Source organism: Talpa occidentalis, unplaced genomic scaffold (assembly GCF_014898055.3).
Source record: "Talpa occidentalis isolate TD23 unplaced genomic scaffold, MPIMG_talOcc4v2.1 talOcc4.2, whole genome shotgun sequence".
NCBI lineage: Eukaryota > Metazoa > Chordata > Mammalia > Eulipotyphla > Talpidae > Talpa > Talpa occidentalis.
The window spans coordinates 19,013,544-19,033,162 of NW_023602073.1; the positions used below are offsets into that span (position 1 = coordinate 19,013,544).

Below are 19,619 nucleotides of genomic sequence, written 5' to 3' on the forward strand. Positions count from 1 at the left end.
ACCTTGTTCTATCCAGACTTGTCCTCTTTGGATACTACTGACTTTTACCTTTCACTTTTTTATTAAAACTTTTCTGATAAGGATATTTTCAAAAAAATATTAAGTCAGATGAGTAATTATTACAGCAAAATAAACTTAAAAAAATAAATAAAATAAAATCTCTTGTTGTAGAGGTACAATGTGAGATTATCTTCCTCAGAAGTCTTTGACAGCTAAATATTGAAAACATGCTTTAGAAACATAGCTCTTTCTGTGTATTAAATATTTTACCTTATAGGAAAGTAACATATTAAAAGTGGGCTGAAACAGCACACACATACTATTATTTTTAAAAACTGTTAATTTACTCTAATGACTAAGCCAAAGAAATTTATCAGATAGTAACTTTCTGGAGATAATTTTACACCAAACTAGGCAAATTGAAATAAAATTATGTTTATGTTTTAGTCTAATTTGGTTTTGTATTAATTTTAAATATAAAAAAATCAATCTCTTTTTTTAATTACCCTCCTTTTCATATATCTATCTTAATGGAAAATATTCAAGCTAAACTTATAGAGGTTAAAATTACATAGAAAAGTAATCATATAAAAATGTGAAGGACTAGGGATAACACTCCCTTGAACTGCACACACTAAGCAAGTAGTAGAGGATCTAGATCATAAAGGGAAACTGAGGCACATACAGATCCTGGCACATCTTTTCATTGATTTTAGGTTCTATTCTGAATTGAGTATGAGGTGGTCACTTTTCCTGCCTTAATGCTTATTAGTAACTACAGGTCTCGATGGGACCCAGTGAGGAATATTAGTGCCCTCTTGGGTGAACGTGTAGAGTGTGTGTGTGTGTGTGTGTGTGTGTGTGTGTGTAAAAGGAATATTTCCTCAGAGACCATATCTTTTCCCAAACTTTGTTAGGGTTAATTAGTTAAGGGAATTATTTAAAATTAAGTTTTACCCCATACGGTGATGCAGAACTAGTAGTAGCCAATCCTATACCACCACTGAAACACATAAGTTCTTCCTCTTCAGACTTGAATTCTTTGATCTTTATGTGTTCCCTGTCTGACAGGATGTCTGAGAGACTCCCAGTTTCCTTCAGGCTGCTCCTTATCTGACTCCTTAGCCAGGGAGGGAGGCAGGTATGTGGCTACTTGGGGGCCCTAGGTGATTGAAATCTTGAAATTGAAATCAACATTCTCTCTTCATCCATCCAGATTTCAGCTTTACTGGATCCTGTTGCCTCTTTAGCTCATACTCTTTCTCATCAATTTCTTAAATGCCATCTTTATCTTCTCCATGTTTCCACTCTGGTCATCCCACTTGGTTTTCCAAGTGAAGACCCAAGTAAAAGAAGTTATTGTGGATATGGCATTTCTGAGGCTGCAGTCAAATTTGGTAAGTTAATTAATGCTCCTGTGTAAGAAGACGTGTGACATAGGCCTCTCTCCAATCATCTGATTCTGTGGTTTTTTTTTTTTTAATTACAGTTGTTACTTTTCAACCTTAGACTATAGCTGAAACATGGATAATCAAGATTTACTAGGCCAATACCTCACAGCCTAAATTTCTAAGTACTTTACTGACAAAGGTTTGATCATGTTCTTAAGACTGTGGTTTAATAGCAATCTTTTTTTTTTTTAAAAGATTTATTTATTTATTTATTTATACAAGTACTGGGTACAGTCAGAAGCACGGGAGGGTGAGAGAATTCACCAGAGCCAGAATGGGGAACAGAACCGGCAGACTGATGAAATACACTGCTGAGGGGAGCAGCGGGCGCGGCAGGAGAGATCTGTCACGCCATGTGGGACCCTTGCTGGCGGCCGGGGATCGAATTGGCACTGCAGAGGCTGCAAGCAACTTCGCAGCCCAGTGCTCAACCACTGCACCACCAGGGGAGGCTCTAATAGCAATCTTTTTATGAGGAAGCTGGACTCACTAATTAAGTTCTTACCAAAAAATAAAATGATCCTTAAAAGTAGTGGGAGCTACTGAATTAGAAAGACTTAAGAATGCTCTCCATGGTCCTGCATCACATGAGAATATAGTGAATAATCATGAGTGTTGGGTATTAACAGTGGGATTTTGAACCCCAAAGTCAACAAAAATAACATCTTTACCTCATGTCCCCTTTGGCACAGAGTACACAGCTTATCTAGCCATGAAGTGCCCACATTTGTTTTAACCATGCCTCTGAATAATCTATGCAATAATCCCCCATTCTGGCTGTCTGTAAATGAATTAGCTAAGAGTTACTATTGGAGCATTATCTGGCTCAAGTTTTTAAAATCTCATGAAATTGAAATTACCTGGTGAAGAATCCAGAAGTTACAGAAGATTATACAAATTTGTCTTTTTTTCCCCCCTAATAATGGGCACTTACTTATATGCAGTAGATAATAAATTGCATCAATTAGATAATAATGAGTTTGTTCTCATGAGAAAAGTATCCTGTCACTGTGCTTAGATGTCATTTTGTCATGTTTAAATAAAGATAGACACACACATATCATTTGAAAGACTTACTCTTGGCAAACAGAGGAATTAGTGATTAGTTAAAATTCAGAAATGTAAGAATATAATCCTCACAAAAGGAAGACTTGGTCAAGAAGAGAAGAGATTAAATATTAACATCATAATGTGAGGAGAAAGGCAGACAATGAGTGAATAGTTCAACCACCAGAAAACTTTGAATTAGAATGAATATTCAATGAGAATAATCCTTATTTAGTAATCTCATGCTTTGTAGGTCCTTTGATTTGAGAAATAAGAAAAATCAAAAAACATGGGTTTGTATGCTACAGTTGACAGATACTTATATACACACACACTGAGTTTAAGAGAAAATTCTGAATGTGTTAATCACGGAAATAGACAGTCACTGTCATATACAGTCACCCTGTACTTCTGCCCCGAGGGTCAGATGCTACCAAAGCTTGGCTTATTCTGACAGTTTCTGGGCCAAAGGACTCAGTATTAACACATCCAGGCAAGCACATTTTATCTGTATTTTCCATTTTGTGAATAAAGAGGTCCACAAATACCATGACATTAATATTTAAATGATTTTCAATTTACATTATCTTCTTTTTAATATTTTGAGACATTTCATAAGTTTTCTACAGAAACTTATAAAGATGAGTAGAATTAATAGCTATTCCTATGGCCATACTTCCTTTCAATTATTTTCAGAGAAATAAAACATGGTAGAGAGAAAGTCCCAGTCTTTGGTCCAATTTTCCAATCCAGAGACATACATAGCATCAAATTGATATTAACCTTACCAGAATATATGTTCTTTCTTAACCATTATATAATATATATTTTTACATTCCTACTTCACAAGAGTGGAGGGAAGGCCCTTAATGCTGATGTTGCCTCCCAGTGATGACTTTGATAATCCTGTAATTTCTGATAAATGTCAGAGTTTTAATGTATAAAATCTTAACACGGTTGTTGGGAACACATGCCATAATATGATTTAATTATTGCAAAGCATTCTGGAGCAGTGAATTTGAAGGCGATTTCCAATGCACTTAAAAGACACAATCATTTCCCATTTAATAAGATTCACAACTCAATTACTTCTTCTATTTAGGAAAACATGCAAAATATTTAGGAGACTCTACCATGCACTATACACTATATAATGCACTCAAAGACAAAAAAAAAAAAAAAAAAATCCAAATAAAGGAAACTCTAGGGCCTCCCCGGTGGCGCAGCAGGTTGAGCGCAGCACTGTGAGGCTGTCCACAGCCTCTGCAGTGCTGGTTAGATCCCTGCCAACGGCGTTGATACCCACAGGGTGCGGCAGACCTCTCCTGCCTCACCCGCTGCTCCCCTCAGCAGTGCTTTCGTTTCCTCTGCCTGTTCTGCTCCCCATTCTGTCTCTGGTGAATCCTCTCACCCTCCCGCGCCTCTGGCCTGTACCCTAACTATTGTATAAATAAAATAAATCTTTAAAAAAAAATAATTGAAACTGTAAATATATAAAATCTTTCAGTCCTATGGGGTCAGAAGATACAAGTAAGTAATATAAATAATGCAGGCTTCCTGAAAGTGGAGGTTCTCATGAGAACAAAATTTGAACAAAAGGAGAGGAGAGGAAATGCTATTAAAAGAATTTTGAGTATGTATCCCACTAGGATCGAGTTCTGGGAGTCCCTTTTTTTTTTTTTTTTTTTCTATCATTTTCCTTTCGCAGGAAAGCCACCCAATCTCAGAGTTAAAACACACCTTCATGATGGACAGCATAATTTTTTCACAGAGGTTTAGGAGGGCTGGGCAGAGGAAGAGGGGCTCTGTTAGGATCATGTTCCAGTAAGCAGAAGGCATGGAACTGAGGTGTAGCTATAAAAATAATGAGGTCATTTTCTTCCTAAGATTTTGATCATTTGTATCCTGTAGGTTTTGGATATGACTGAATTTCCAGGTATTGCTGAGATGCTTTTTAGAATGAGATTCACCCTAGAGCAAGCCTGGTTCTCCAATTCAGTCATAAGACACTAGTCCTATGCACGGGTTACCTGTGACTAGAAGAATTTGGTATGACCCAATTTTATTAAAAAATGAGTAATTTAGAGTCACTAGTCTCTCATCAAGTGATCAGCTTTTGAAAGCATTTTTTTCACTTCCTGAAAAATTGAAAGGAATGATGTAAAATGTTGGTTAAAAAAAATCAGTCAGGAACCTGAAAAATTTCCAAATCTTGTGCTCCTCAAACCAAATAATGACTTATTTAATACCCATTGAAATTCTAGCCCAAGAGTCTAGCATTTTTTCAAAGATTTATTTATTTATGCATACAAGAACTGGGGTACAGATGAGAGGTGCAGGGGGTGAGAGGATTCACCAGAGAGTCGGAAGCAGAACAGGCAGATCCACTGAAACTCACTGCTGAGGGGAGCAGCAGGGAGACAGGAGAAATCTGCTGCGCCCTGTGGGTCAGCTCCTTGGCTGGGGATAGAATTCATGCTGCAGTGGCTGCAGACCGCTTCATAGTGCTGAGACTTAACCCCTTGCACCACCAGGGAGGCCCAGCACCTAGCATTTCTAAGAAAGCTTCTATGCTGTCATTTTGCCAATCATCCCACCTTGAGGGAGTGTTACTACGTTCTTCACAGAGACTCATCTTTCACCTAACAAGTAATAAGTGGTCACAGGTGATGGAAATGAACAACACAGATTCTTTTGACGGCTTCATCCTGGTGGGCTTCTCTGACCATCCCCACCTAGAACTGGTCCTCTTTGTGGTTGTCCTCACTTTCTACCTTCTCACTCTTTTTGGCAACATGACCATCATCTTGCTTTCGGCTCTGGACTCGCGGCTGCACACACCGATGTATTTCTTCCTGGCCAACCTCTCCTTTCTAGACATGTGTTTCACCACCAGCTCCATCTCTCAGATGCTCTACAACCTTTGGGGCCCAGATAAAACTATCAGCTGTTTGGGTTGTGCTGTCCAGCTCTACTTCGTCCTGGCTCTGGGAGGGGTGTCCTCTTGGTGGTCATGGTGTACGACCACTATATTGCCATCAGCCAGCCTCTGCACTACACCATCATCATGCACCCGTGCCTCTGTGGGCAGCTGGCCTCGGTGGCATGGCTGAGCGGCTTTGGCAATTCTCTCATCATGGCACCCCAGATGTTGTTGCTACCCCGCTGTGAGCACACGTGAGTGGACCACTTCTTCTGCGAGATGCCAGCACTGATTGGCATGGTGTGTGTAGATATGATGACCTTGAGGCACTGGCATTTGCCTTGGCCATCCTTATCATCCTGGCACCACTCATCCTCATTCTCATCTCTTATGACTACATTGCACGTGCCGTGCTCAGGATCAAGTCAGGCTCTGGGCGAAAGAAAGCCTTCAACACCTGCAGCTCCCACCTCATTGTCATCTCTCTCTTTTATGGGAAAATCATATACATGTACCTCCAGCCTGCAAACACTTATTCCCAGGACCAAGGCAAGTTCCTTACTATTTTCTACACCATTGTCACTCCCAGCGTTAACCCCCTGATTTATACACTAAGAAACAAGGATGTTAAAGAGGCCATGAAACAGGTGCTAGGGAAGGGGGGTGGAAAAGTACAATAAAAAGTGATCACACTTTAAGTGTCTTTTGATCCATGTTCTCCACATGTTGTTAGACCTAGGAAATAAAGGAATGTTCTGACATTACAGGCTGAAGAGACACTTCATGAAACGTGCGATTTCACACTAGGTTGAGAAAATGCAGTCTGCCAATCGCTTATACTCGAGTCCTGCTAAGGTCTGCATTCACTATCAGGAGGCCTCCAATCCAGGATCAAGCAGTGATGTAGCTTGCAAAACATCAGTCCTGCGTGTAGATACCAGGCAATTTTGTACCCATGCCAGCTTCCATCACAGTAATCCGTGCTTAGAAAGCCCTCAGTATGCATGAAAAGAATGAACTTGGAAGTACAGAAAAGCATTTATTTTTTCTAGAAAGTTCAAGTGTGCTTTTATAGTGCCAAATGCCTGAGAGGCAAAATAAACCATTCAGTGGTCTAGTTCTTAGTACTTTCCAATACCATAGCTTACACTTAGATCCTGCATAATTTGAGTCTTTTATATAACTGAGTTTAATGATATTTATGTTTGACTTTCTGAAGCAATAGAGAATGAAGAAGAAAGGATAAATGAAGCAATACTTTGCTTTATATAGAAGGAAGAAATTGTTATTATTCAATACTTATTAAAATCTTCATTAGTGACAAAAGAAGGCTAAAGAATCTTCTGCTTCAAGTGCTTGAAGAGTATTTATCTTCCTTTTTCCCATATGTCATCAGGATAACCCTGTTGGAATCTTTATGATTGGCTATTCTCTGGATACAGATTTATTCATATTTACATTAATGACTGTAATTCCTCACCAGTCAAAATGAAAATGAATTTAAATGGTTTCTTATGAAGTGACTGAATCTTAAAGGCGAGTATGTTTCTTCAGTTCTGAAATATTACCACCTGGATGAATCCCAACCCATAACCCAGAAAACATAAATTATGTTAGAACTTCTGCAAGTGAATAAGGTTTCCAAAATGTGTGAGTATTACCAGTGTTATCATTAGGAACTAAATAAAGGATGGTTTAGCAATTTCCCATTTAAATTCCCTCAAAATCTTTAAGAAAGTTCAGGTTAATCTAGAGGCCACAGAAAAATTGCCAAATACCCAATAAGTTTTTTCCAAAACATACTTTCAGACACAATGGCATATTTTTCTATTTTGGAGCACTAACTCTTACACTTTGTCCAGACAGATTAGATTTTATTTTAGAGTAGTTAGGGCTTATAAGAACGGGGTTTTGGTTCCATTTTGATTATAGCAAATATTCTGTTATTCCCATGAGAAGGTATGAACATTAGAATATAGATAAGGCTTCCTACTTTACAAACTAAGTAAAATATTGGTGCTAAGCCTTGCTATAACACTTACTAAAGGCCTTATTAGTGTGGAGTATGAGTGTGGAGACTCGTGGTTCAGCATTTCCCATCTCGTCCACTGGAAAACAACTTACAGTTGGGTACTACTGCTACAAAAATATACTCTACATTTCTAAATAAATAAACATTCTCTTAGACTCAGTCTCTGGTGAACAAGTGCAGCCATTTTCATCTCTAGGCGGCTTAGAGATGCCTTAGTTTAAAATCAGTAATATCTTGGAGTGGGGATAACAGATCAACAGAATACACATTTTATAGCTATTTCAATTTTCTAAGCCCTTGTTGGAATTCCCCACTAATTATCTTCAAAATGTCCATCTTTCCTCACAAGGGCTAGGTCTCATCACACTCTTCCCTTAAAAAATTTCGGATCACTGTTATAAGGTATAGAGAATAATGAGTGTCAGGTTTCAAGGGAAAAAAAGATATCTATATCCTTAATCACATTATAATGACAAAAGATTGTCTCTCATTTAATTCTATGAAGTTTACTTAGTTTACTTACTTAGGTATAAAGTAAAAACAATCAAATATATTCATCTCATGAGAATAACAGAATATTCTCCATAATAAGACTATGTTAACATTTCATTTTTCTCCTCTAAAGATTCTTTCACTATCCATGCTTTGTCTATATAAATGTCCAGTATTTATATACTACACATAATTCCCTTGAAATGCCCCATTTTGCTGTAAATGGCAACATTTCATCTCTATGGCTGAGCAGTAGCCTCAGCGTAGATATTCCACATCTTCTTGATCCAATCTTCTATGTGTGGGCATTTAGATTGCTTCCATGTTTTACCTATTATAAATAGTGCTGCAATAAACATTGTTAAGCATATTACTTTTTGAGTTAAAAGTTTCACACTCTTTGGATATATGTCCAGGAGCAGGACTGCTGAAACATATGGTATCTCCATTTTTAGTTTCTTAAGGTGAATCTAGATTGCTTTCCAAAATGGCTGCACCAGTTTACATTCCCACCAATGGCACTCTCATGTTCATGCACTATCATTCTTTTTTTTTTTAGATTTATTTATTTATACAAACACTGGGTACAGTCAGTAGCGCGGGAGGGTGAGAGAATTCACCAGAGCCAGAGCGGGGAGCAGAGCAGGCAGAAGGACCGAAGTACACTGCTGAGGGGAGCAGCGGGCCACAGGAGAGGTCTGCGCACCATGTGGGACCTTCCTCTGGTGGCAGGGGAGCAGCCGGGATGGAACCAGCGCTGCAGAGGCTGCGGGCAGCTTCGCAACCCAGCGCTCAACCGCTGCGCCACCGGGGAGGCCCTCATGCACTATCATTTTTTTTTTTTATTCTGATAGGATCATCTTCAGTTTATTTATTTATTTATTTATTTATATTTTTTAAATAAATTTTATTTTTATATTCCCCATACAATTGCAACCCCCTTATTTTGACCCCAATCCCTCCCCTCCCCACCCCCCCCCACCCTCCATAGAGTGTCTTTGGTTCATAGTTTTTCCTTGATTTTGATTTTCACTTTCTTACAGTTATTCATTTTCCTGGTCCCTTATTTAAGTTTTCTAGATTCCTGCTATGAGTGAGACCATCCGGTATTTTTCTTTTTCTTTCTGGCTTATTTCGCTGAGCATGATCCCTTCCAGCGCCATCCATGTTGCTGCAAATTGCATATGTTTATCTTTTTTGAATGCTGAGTAATATTCCATGGTGTATATGTACCACATCTTCTTGATCCAGTCATCTATTTTTGGGCATTTGGGTTCTTTCCAAAGCTTAGCTATTGTAAACAGTGCTGCTATAAACATAGGGGTGCAGGTGTTCTTTGGAATTGATGTTTCTGTGTCCTTTGGGTAAATACCTAGGAGTGGAATTGCTGGATCCTATGGAAGCTCTATGTTTAGTAGGTCCAGAAATCTCCACACAGCTCTCCATAGTGGTTGGACCAGTGCACTATCATTCTTAATAGCTCAAGAGATGAAACAACCCAAATGTTCATTAACAGACAAATGGATAAGGAAAATGTGGTATATGACAGAATATTATTTTTTGTTAATTTAATTATCTAGTATTTTATTATTTTGATGCTATTATAAATGCTAATTTCCTTATTTTCATTTTCAGATTGTTCATTGCTGGTCGTTAGATATACAATTGAATTTTACTTATTGGTCTTATATTCTGCAATCATGTTGAACTCCTTTATTAGTGCTAAAGGTTTTTTGTATGTGAATTTCTTAAGATTTTCAATATACCCAAAACTATAGCAATATTGACTAAAGACATGGGAGTGAGGGGCTATTGATTATAGCTGATCCATTGTACCCATATACAGAGGCTGAATATGACAGAATATTATTCTTAAGAAAGAAGGAATCCCTATCATTTGAGACAACACAGATCAGAGAGACATTGCATTGTGAAGTAAGCCCATGCTGCATACATAATTCCTCTTACAAGAAGCATCTGAAATAATCAAATGTACAGAATCACACAACAGAATGGTGGTTGCCACGGTGTGGGGAAAGGAGAACACGAGGAACAGTTGTTCAATGGGTGCTAAGTAACAGTTTTCAACAAGGTAAGTAAGTTCCAGAGAACTGCTGCATAACACAGGACCTAGAGTCAACACGAAGGCCCTGTGCACTTAAACATTTGTTAAAAGAGTAGCTGTCAGACCTCCCCAGTGGATGGAGCAGGGGTTAAAGACACAGTGCTATTGAGCTATCACCTGCCACTGTAGTACGAGTTCAATCCCTGGCTGTGGCAGGCTGCGCCTCCCATGCTGTCTCTTGACATGGTCCGGGCATTGGGGGAGACTCCCAAGAAGAGAGGAGCTCCTGTGCTCCCCCGAAGAGGGAAAGTTGTACTTCCCAGAAGAAGGGAGTTCTTGCACTTCCCAAAGAAGATCTGAACTAGGGAGTCTCCATGGCAATGCCTGCTAATGCTCTCCTCTTTGTTCTTGGTTAATGCAAACATAAGTTAGTTATAAATTGGCCTGTAAAAACCTAATTCGGACCCAAGTGACAATTGGCTTATTGTTCTTACGCATGAACTATCACAAAAGAAGTAAAAATTGTTAAAAATATAGTTAGGATAGAAATGTTTTGGCCCTGAGAACTATGGAGAACAAGCTGCCCTGAACCAGCTGTGCTTGGAAACCATAGCCTAACCTGGGGGGTACGTGTGTTTGTGGCAACAGTACATCTCCTGGTGTATGCGAAAGGCCAACAGTTCGCAGGTTGTGTGGAGGTTAGGTATTTCTAGTTAAAAGTTAGATTTCTGTAGAACTAAAACAGTATTGTTGAGTTACTTTAGATCACTTTGAAATAACTGATAATAGGCTAGATTAATTGAGTGCTAGGGAATGGGCTGATTTTAGTAACACAGCATAACAATGGACTTTCATGTCCACTCTGAAATTAGGAAGGCTTGACAGGATGATTGATTGTTACTGAACATTGTACTGTCTTAGACAATTGATTATGTTAGAAAAAGAGTTGTACCTAGGAGAGTAATTGTCCCTGTTGATTTTCTTAATCAGATTAAAGAAGTGTCCTTCTGTAGTATGAGATCAAGAGGGTCTTTGTATGTTCATGAGAAAATATGTAATGATCGTCTCTGTTCTGCTTTGATGCTTATGCTAATGTAATCTCACCGCTCACCTTAAGGTATAAATAAAGACCTGCTGAGACCCTCAGTAGGAGATACTTGCATGAAAGAAGGTGTCTGTGTCTACCTCACTCCTACCTTGCTCCACTTCCCCTCAGTCCTCCGAGAAAACTTGGCCGAGGCGTCCTCTCCTCTCTGAGACCCCTGACACAACTTCTAGCTGGAGCTGGTCTCCAGCACCTGGCCAGGGAGCAACCCACATGGGTGCAACAGACCTCTCCTGTCTCACCCATGCTCCCCTCAGCAGTGTATTTCAGTAGATCTGCCTGCTCTGGTTCCCATTCTCTACAGTGAATCCTCTCACACACACCCCCACCTCTGTTCTACACCCCAGTTTTTGTATACATAAACAAATCTTTAAAAAAAAAGGGGGTAGTGCTCATGTCATGTGTTCTCACCACAAAAACAAACAAAACATGAAGGGACAGGGAAACTTTGGCTGTGATGGATGTGTTTATTACCCTGATTGTGGTGATGGCAACGCAAATAAATATATAAGCCCTAACTCATCAGATTGGAACATTGATATGCACAATTTTTTAAAGCCAATTATACCTCAATAAAGCTGGGGGGCCGTCAGAAAAAAACAAGTAATTCAATCAGAAAATGTATGCATGAAAACATTAAGCATCATTACCAAGAGAAATGGAAATTAAGATCACGGGGATGTATCACTGCATGGCTATCAGCGTGGCAGGGGAAATATCCACCAAAAGCTGTCAACAATGTGGAGAAAGTGGATCATTCATATAATGTAAAATGATGCATTCATTCTTTAAAATAGTTAGGCAGTTCCTTTTAAAACAAAACAAAACCCAAAAAAATGAATTTACCATTTAATCCAGCAACTGTACTTTTGGATATGTTTCCCAAAGAAATGAAACTTATTTTCATGTAGAAGACTGTAAATGAATGTAGCAGTTGTTTTGTTTGTAATGACCTCAAAGAGGAAACTACTCAATATCTTTCAGTAGGTGAATGATTAAAAAATATTTGCCACAACCATACCATGGTGTTACTGCCGTAAGTATAAAAAGGAATGGACTATTGACATACACAATAATTTTGATGAATCTTAAGAAAATTATACTGCCTAAAAATGCCAATCTCCTAGAGGATAGATGCTAAGTAACAGTGAAAAGAGCTCAATAGTGACCTCCATGGGCCATCCCTCCCAGAAACAAAAGGATAAAACTTCCCCAGAACCCCTTGCGCCACCATACACAATGGAATACTACTCCATTATTTCAAAAAAGAGAAAAGCTTCCCATTTATAACAACATGAATGAAAATAGAGAGGATTATGCTAAATGGAAGTCAGAAAGACAATGACAAATACCAGATGATTTCACTCATATGTGGACTAAAAGAAACAAAGCAAAGGAATAACCAAAAGAAAAATGAACCCTAAGATTCTGACAACAAAGTGATATTTAGCAGGGAGGGAAATGGTAGGGAGGTGGGAGGAAAGGTAGAGGAGGGTGATAGTAACTACAGAAACGAGAACTTTTTTTTTTCAAGATTTATTTTATTATGCATACAAGAACTGGGGTACAGGGCAAGGTGTGGGGGTGTGAGAGGATTTACCAGAGACAGAGTGGGGAACAGAACAGGTGGATTGACTGAAATACACTGCTGAGGGGAGCAGTGGGCGAGACAGGACAGGTCTGCTGCGTCATGTGGGTAGCTCCCTGGCTGGGGATCGAACTCGCACTGCAGTGGCTGTGGTGAGCTTCACAGGTTGTGTCTCAACCCCTTGCGCCACCAGGGAGGCCCCTAGAATTAGAACTTTGATGGTGGGTATACACTTGAGATAGTGTGAAATTATAGTCTTAAAACTCACACAGTGTTGTAAACCAATGTTACCTCAATTTTAAAAGTATGATAAAATTTTATTTCACAAAATGCTGTCATTGTAAAAGAGAGCAATTCTTCAATGCATTATATTTACTATATCACTTTAATGATTAGTTGGTATAATAAATATTTAGAGTACTAGGAGCTAACACTTTCTAGGAATACAGCTATGAACACAATATAGTGGGAAGTGAAAATATCTGAGTGCAAAATGCAACAGAATCAATCTAGAATCCATTGTTTATTTTTTTCTCTATCTTGAATAGGACATAATACTGTAATTTCCTCATTCTTACCTTTCTCTGGATTATGTGACAACCCTCAAGCAGATAAATAACATTTATTTATATTCTAAGTATCTTTTACAATGCCTGCAAATATGTGTGATAAATAAAAGTTTATTGAATTCCCAGAGTAATTCTGCATTAGAAATTTTTATGGGAATTATTGGTGAAGAATAAATATGGAATACAAAAAATGTCACAGATAGAGAATAGCTCTCCTAGACACTCCACTAAATCCTTGCTTAACACAATGCCATCCCACCGCGATGGGAAAGGTGACATTCCGACTGTGCTGGGAAAGGTGAGATTTCATGGTACAAATGATACTGCTGGATAAATCCCCAGAGCTGCTGGGTGACTCCGAGAGGCAACTGTAAGCTAAGGAACCCAGCAGTGATGGAAGCAGACTCAGGTCCCACTGCAATCAGTTACTAATTGAATGTTTCTCCTCTAAGACGGATGACCCTAGAGATTTCTCCATGTTGTGAATTATAATGAAACTCATTTGAAACTTTTTAATAGCTGTATGCAGCATGGGGAGAACATGTTAATCAGTTCTACTCTTCCAAGAGCTGGATCTCTGTGGACACGCAGAAAACAAGATCAGGAGCTCGATACTAATAATCATTATAATGAGACCTCTAGGGCCTGTTCTTCCTTCCAACTTCTATATAGAACTGAAGTTAGAAATCACTCTCCTGCCTGTTCTAGTTTTAAGTATTGCTCATTGACCTCATCATCCAGAGTCCCTTATGATTTTCCAGTTATCCAGAGGGAATCATGAGTAAATATAGCCATACTTTCATTTTACCAAACAGCAAAAATGGCCTAAGAAAAACCACTTTTATCAATAGATCCAAACATTTTCTCATTCTTCAGTTTTTCAAATTATAATTCCATCTTCTTTTCTCATCTCTTTGAGAACATAACTTACTGGGTAAATAAGTCAACTGCTTCATGAAGTAATAATCATACTATATTCCCTCTTCACTTTGAGATGGGGAAAAATTACTCGAAATCTTGTGTTTTCTTCTTAGGTTTACTAATTTTATGTTCATATGAAGAAATGCAAAATACTTAAAGGTAGAAGACAATGTATTGTTATACCTGATCATCTTCCGAACTTATTTACATCATTACTGAAAAATGGCAAGAAAATTAAGCTAATTTGGTAAAAGAAAAAAACCTAGTCATTTGTATAAAAATATTTTTGATACTCCTGGGTTTACAGGTTGTATTTGAGCCTGCAACATCAGTGTGAAGTTTAATTTAGAGGGAACATGCTAGTTTTTATCAAATTCTGATTTTGTCTCAGTTTGATCAATCATTTTTCTGATTTGATTTTGAAAGCATTTGTTTTCTCTAGTTAAATGTCAGTCCGTGGGGCCTCCCCTGGCGCCGCAGGCAGTTGAGGTCAGCGCTGTGAAGCTGTCAGCAGCCTCTGCAGTACCGGTTCAATCCCAGCTGGCCAGCGAGGGTCCCACATGGCCCGCCTGACCTCTACTGTAGCGCCCACTGGTCCCCTCAGCAATGTATTTCGTCAGTCTGCCTGTTATGTTTGCTGCTCTGTCACTGGTGAATCCTCTCACCCTCCCACGCATCTGGCCTGTACCCGGTTCTTGTATAAATAAATAAATAAATAAATCCTTAAAAAAAAAAGTCAGCTGTGAAAGAGGCAAAATATTTATTTCCTACCAAATTCCTGGATGTTGTGAGGAAATACTAGAGTGATGAATTAACTATGTGGCTACCAAACTGAAAACTGGGTTGCTGGACAGCTCAGGATCAATGTGATCCTGGGTTACAGTGACTCCAGGCTCCATAAAGCATACGAGTTATTCAATGTAATAATTTTTATGCTTTAGGAGTGAGATGCAAACATATATATTCTTTTCAGGTTAAGACTGTCCCTAAAACAAACTTAAATATTAAACTCAAGCTTAATTATTGTTATTTACTTACAAAATTTTATTTAACTTTTTAAAATACCAACATAAAAGTCATGGTTACATGTTAACTTTTATTTTAATTTGGAAGAATGTAAAAATGAGAATTGGAAATCTACTTCCAAATTCTAGTTACCTTTGCATATTATATAAACCATAAAAGTGGAATGTGCTATACCTGAAAATTTGAAACAATGTTCTTTTAAAGTTTAGTATATGTTTCATATAATTATAATAATTTTAGTTTTTGTTTGTTTTAAAATAGAATTTGTTTAACATAACTGTAATATAATCAATATACTTAATATTTTAAAATATTTAATGTATACTTAAAATAGGTATATTTTACTTTTGCTTCCATATTAATGCACACACCATATATTTTTGTGTGATTTTGTTATATATTTTATGACTGTGCAAACATTTACTTAACCATTATACGATAAATGGATAGTCTATTTCCTTTCTTACTCACAGTGTAACTGCGTTACATATAATCTTGATTCCTGAAAGTAGAATTAGTAGGTCAAAGAGTTGTGCATTTGTTAAACTTAAATTAGGTAAAAACCATTCTCCCCAAATTTAAACCTGATTTACATTCCCATATACGGTGTATAAAAGTGCCTTTTTCTCCTATACCAATAGACTTTTACCATTACCAAACTGAAAAGTATTTGTAATATGATAGAAGAAAAACAATGCTTCATTGTTTTTATTTGTATTTATCTAATTTTAAATGAGTTAAATTTTTTATATAATTTGGGACCATATGTATTACTATTTCAATAATTTTATGTTATAATCCTTTGCCTATTTATCTTATCCAGGCAAGTCTAATCCTCATTTAGTTGCAAAATACTTATTTGTTAGGAAGTTTTTTTGATAAAAATATTCACTCCTTGTTCCATGTGTGTGTTTTTCTCTGTTTTCAAAAACTATTAGCGGACTTTATTTGGAACTTATTTGGGAACTTAGTGCAATTTATTCATTGGCCATAATACTCGCTTCCTATATTCTTTGTTACTTCATTCCTGTTTTCATAATGATAAAATGATATGATTTAAAACCCAGATAACTTGTAGAGATGTTCTGCTTGTGAAATGAGTTTTTTTAGGGTCATTGATGAGTTTCAAATATCAGGTTTTTTATTTTCAGGCTAAGCACCTCTCTCATCCTTAACTTCACTGGCTGGAAGTTAACTTTTTTATGTAACTCTTTGTATTATCCTTTTACAAACTATATTACAATAGAAAGAAATTAGATCTTAAAATTCTTCTTTCCTTAGAAAACAGACCAAATCTCATTTCAATTCAAATATAAGGAGGTGTTCCAAAAGCTGTTCATATATGTATTAATTATATTACCCAACTTGATCTTTTTACCCACCAAACACCAGGAATATATTACCATAGAAACAAAAGGTCAAATTTTGAGATTATGAATATCTTGTGGCCACAAATTAAAATCAAGGAAGGAACCTAAGAGTTTTGATACCAATCATCCGACATTACCCCAAGATTTCCCCTAAGAATATACTCCTTTATTCTCCTATGCACCCAGCTAATTACCTGAAGGAGCATTCGACCCTGCGGTCTCAACAAGAAAACATGCCAACTTCCAACTTCCAGGCACCATCTTTGTTGCTAAGAAATAAGCCCACTCTTTTTTTTTCATCTAGATGTATAAGAGTGCCCAAATCTCAACTGATTATTTTCTTTTTTTTCTGTTTTTTTTTTTTTAAACGTAGTGTTTTTTTGTTTTGTTTTGTTTTTGAAAGATTTATTTATTTATTTATACAAGCACTGGGTACAGTCAGAAGCGCGGGTTGGGAGGGTGAGAGAATTCACCAGAGCCAGAGGGGAGAGCAGAGCAAGCGGAGTGATGAAGTACACTGCTGAGGGGAGCAGCAGGTGTGGCAGGAGAGGTCTGCACACCATGTGGGACCCTCACCTGGCAGCGGGGGATCGAACTGGCACTGCAGAGCTTCGCAGCCCAGCACTCAACCGCTGCACCACCGGGGAGGCCCTCAACTGGTTATTTTCTGAGGTCAGCAGTTAAGTCTTCGCCTTGGGACTTTGGTTGACAGTTCAGTTGAAGGCTGGGTTAATTGGCTCAGTGGCAGGCAGACACAGGAAGAAGGCTAATGTTTTTATTGTTACAACACCTTCATTCTCCATAATGTTAACAACCCTACGGCAGTTACTCCATTTTATTTCTAAAGTAGTGGTGATATATCATCACTCGATTTACTTTAGTCAAATTATAAGAAAAAGGAATTACACGGCTTTCACAACCCTTTCACCTTCGGGAAATAACTAGAATCTAATGCATGGAAGATAGTTGGGGTGAGTTCAGTTAACCTGTTTCTTGACAAATTGAGATCTTTGTAACTACATCTATATCACTGCTGGTGCTTTAACCTTAGATCACTTTAGTGTTCCTTTCTATGTATATTAACTGTGCAATCTTTCATAAAATCCCAAATAGAAAATTCAAATCAGAGAAAAAACATTAACATATGTTCTTCCTAAATCTCTTGGGACATTTGAAACTATGTAAGCCATTTATGACTACAGAAAATTTAAAGCATTTTTAAATTTCTTTTATTGTGGTATACCGTATTGAGCTGTAGAAAATAAATTTACTATAAGAACTTTAAAGCTGAGAAGTTTTCACCAAAAAAGTAAGATCTGTCTTATCTTTTCAAAACAATTGGGACAAAACATATCTTGCTTTAGCTACTGAACTTCTTTGATTCCTGGTTATGCAAGTTTGTCTCAACTATTAAAAGGAAGATAACTGTGAAGATGTTTGTGATTGAGATGTTAAGATGCATATGTGATTGAAAACAGGTAGCCAGAGAGGCAGGCTTGTGTGTGGCAGGCAGAAGGAAGGATGATAGCTCCAGCCAAGGACAGGGGATGACAGGGGGATGACTGCAGGCCCACTATCCCCAGCTGTTTGGTCTCTATTTGCTAGAACTTATCTTTAGGCCAAGGAAACACACAGTGTCCTGATAATCCCCAAATTTGACTCTTCTGAAGTCATCACAACACTAAACAAATTGCTAACATGGCCCCGGAAAGATTCAACATTAACAAATTGCTTCAAGTCTATGCTTGTTTATAATTGTTTATAATTATAATAATATTATATACAATGACTTAAACTAATTTAATTTTCCTGTTTTCTCAACATAAAATTCTGTAAATTGAGCTATGATGAGTGCCTCTCATCATATGGACAGAGAGCAAACATTCCAAGATGATCATATTATAACAGCAGTTCCAGTCAAACTGTCCTTGGGAGGTAGAAGGAGATCAGACCAAATTAATCATTAGACATATGTAAACCCTAAAAACTCCCTGAATTTTTAAATTCAAGGAGCTAATTATTTTTGAAGCAAATCTTTTTTAAAACTCAGATCACTACCTTTAGTAGTAAACATCAGCGCTGCAGAAAGGATGGAAATGTCAGATTCTGTAAGCCCTACAGGAAAGATGCAATAGGCCCTGTACTAATTTTCTTTCAGGTTCAACAGAGAATATGGAACAAACTAGAAGGTGTACCACTAATGATCCAGCAATAGCCCATTCTACGTGCAGCCACTCTGGAGAACAGCCCTAGGCCACAGCAACTTTCCAGTTTTGGCTCAGGGCTAGGACTGCCTGGAACTTGGGTCTTCGGTAATATTGTCAAGAAAATCAAGGAAATATGATGTGAATCTGAAATTCTGGTGTCTTAAGACTATTCTGCCCTACTCAACTCCCTTCCCTTAGTTATCATGACTGCTGCACAGTACTTTCCTTATTTTAGGTAGTACATCCTTTATTTGCTCCCTTGTGTAGCTTTCATTGTGTCCTTGGTTGCTGGGTTGTCTCCTTTTTGGATGACTACAGTTTCCTGTTATGATGATTGGGAGGGTTATTGCTATTATGCTTTTTTGTCCAACAATAACAAAACGGAAAGGTGTGTTATATATGTGTGTGTGGATGTGCATTTGTGTGTAGAAGATCTTGAAAATGAGCGGTTGGGTGGGGGGAGGGGAGGTAGAAGGAGTTGTTAGAGTAAATGGGAGGAGGTGGCTCCCTGAGATGCTTTCTACCAACAGTGACATGGTGAACATAACTTGGGTGAGACCAGCTATCCTTCCACTTACCAGAGTTTATAGAACTCTCTCCTTTCAACGTCTCATTAAGCATCTTCAGAAGCATAACATGCATGTTGTGAAAGATTACAATTTTAGGAGGCTTTCTCTACACCCAGAGTGGGGCAGGATGGGACTGAGGAAGAACGAAGCTCACAGACCTCTGGTTTTTGTTTTGTTTTGTTTAGATTTATTTATTTATACAAGAACCGGGGTACAGGCCAGATGTGCAGGAGGGTGAGAGGATTCACCAGAGA

The 19,619-nt window shown here is 37.9% G+C and overlaps 1 protein-coding gene and 1 pseudogene across 31 annotated transcripts in view; one reads left to right on the plus strand and one right to left on the minus strand.

Moving 5' to 3' along the window:
- LOC119251815 (olfactory receptor 2B2) overlaps positions 1-19,619 on the minus strand; it is a 161,321-nt gene that overhangs the window by 27,452 nt on the left and 114,250 nt on the right. The gene's annotated exons all lie outside the window — the stretch shown is intronic.
- LOC119253545 (putative olfactory receptor 2W6) lies at positions 5,168-6,101 on the plus strand (annotated as a pseudogene).